Source organism: Buceros rhinoceros, unplaced genomic scaffold, assembly GCF_000710305.1.
Source record: "Buceros rhinoceros silvestris isolate BGI_N320 unplaced genomic scaffold, ASM71030v1 scaffold14337, whole genome shotgun sequence".
In the NCBI taxonomy this organism is placed as follows: Eukaryota; Metazoa; Chordata; class Aves; order Bucerotiformes; family Bucerotidae; genus Buceros; species Buceros rhinoceros.
This window is the reverse complement of record NW_010421695.1, coordinates 2,445-4,462: the sequence shown is the minus strand read 5'-3', so window position 1 is coordinate 4,462 and position 2,018 is coordinate 2,445. Positions and strand designations below refer to the sequence as shown.

Below are 2,018 nucleotides of genomic sequence, written 5' to 3'. Positions count from 1 at the left end.
TGCTGAACCCCAGGGGAGGACAGTGATTTTAATTTCATGCCCCAGTAGCTACAGTTAGTGACGGATGGGTCTTTCAGATAAGGGAATCAGTTTGTAAATTACCCCTTGCTACCTCCCGTACACGTGTCACTGGCAATGTGTGCAGGAATGGCATCAGCCTCTACCCACAACTCCTACAGCTTCTCCCTCCTCCCCTTGGGAGGCAGAGGCGGGAGGGAACCCTGAAATGCCACCAGCAACCTTCAGACAAGCGTGTCGTCATTGGGAACTGCTAATGAGATGGCACTCCTCGTACCGAGGCACGTGGAAGCGGCAGGCAGTGCTGGGCTATATAACCTGCTTTCCAGATGCTGTCCTGGGGACAGACTGTACGCAAGGCATCTGCAGGGATGTCTGGGCTGTCCTGCACCAGAAAGAGACACGAAGAGGCGGTTTTACTGAGGATCTTGGAAGAGCAGCGCTGTGCAGAGATGATGGCTGAGTGGCTGTTACAAGTTGTGTTTGATTTTTGTAATCTTTTTTTTTTCCCTTTTGCTTTTCTGTATCATTTGGCAATCATGGTCTAGCTTTTCATTTTCAAAACAGACACCTGATTAAATTAGTTACATTTTAAAATTATTTTGTGTAAATTTTTGCAGATAAGAAAAGGAGAAAACAAAAGGACTTAATTTAAAGGAATAAGTTTGCTTTAGCAGTATAAATGGATGAAGATTATGAATTATATATCATTGTATTTTATTACAATATTATTATATTACATCCTATTGTATTATACATCTTATTATGTTTTTTGCATAATGTAACTTATGTGGGAGTGGAATAGGACTTCCCAGTTGCGTATCTTTCAAATAATACAAAGTTGTTGATGTTTTATTTATCCATTTCAATGCAGCTAACCCCTGGTGATCTGGAATGGCTTTTGAAATATGAAAGCATTAATTTCTTCCTAGAATTCATGTTTTGACTTACAAGTTTGCGTAATGCATTAGGGGACACAGATTGAATACTAATTGTCTTCATTTTAATTCTCTATTTTGTAATTAGAAAATACCTTTTAGTCAGAAAAAACCCTGCAACTTATTTCAATGCCTTCAGAATAATCTTTTTAAAGCTCTATAGACAGGAAGCATCTCTGATGTTGTTTTCAGATAATGAACTAGCAGGTGTGTTGTTTTTCTTCAAGGTTAAAATTCTAGTCCCAGCTTATCAGTGTTGAAGGAGACAATCAACATTTCGTATTCTGACCTCTGTTGCAATCAGAAATAATGAACTTTTAAATTTTTTTTTGTTTAGTAACAAAATATTAAGGATAAATTATATAAAATGCTGCCTGTATGTTTCTAGCTCAAAATTTCTGCTTTCCTGTATTTTTTTTAATTGTTATTTTAGGTGGTCGTCAGAGTGGTTTGACTTCTCAACCGTACATGTTGTCTTCTTAGATGGTGCTAATGAACAATCCTAAATGAACCTTTTATTCTGTTGTTGTTTGCAACCTTGTTGATAAAACAGCATTCCTATAAACAAGTGGCCCACTGCCAGCATAAGCTCATTAGTTAAGATCTGGACTTTATATTTGTGGCTATGCTAAAGGTAATTTTTAGCCCTTTGGGAAAAAATAGGTATACCTTGTTTCAGAGTTTATACATGTCATTGGAACCATCTTTTTATCACCCTACCATGAAATACTGTATTGTTTGTGCTTCAGGACTTGTGACCATTGGGTGCCTGAGCAAAAGAAGAGTAAAAGAGGGAGTTTGTCGTATTTGTCTTCAGGGTTTTTGTTTGTTTGTTTGGGGGTTTTTATTGTTGTGGGTTTGGGTTTTTTTTAATAGTGTGTTTATAGTTATAAAAAAACATCTCACACACACTCACCTTAAAACTAAACCTTGAGTTTCTACCAAAATCTAGTGAAATAAAGGGAGACTCAGTTACTTGAATGCAGTTTCTATATGCTCTTTGCTTTGCTCATCTGCTTGGTGCCATGTAGTGTGCAATACAATGATGTAGTTGTTCAGCAG

The 2,018-nt window shown here is 37.3% G+C and overlaps 1 protein-coding gene across 1 annotated transcript in view; it reads left to right on the top strand.

The window, feature by feature from the left end:
* The window catches only part of LOC104496639 (microtubule-associated serine/threonine-protein kinase 2-like), a gene marked incomplete at both ends in the record, with an annotated part of 34,643 nt that overhangs the window by 31,964 nt on the left and 661 nt on the right, over positions 1-2,018 (top strand). The window lies entirely within an intron of this gene.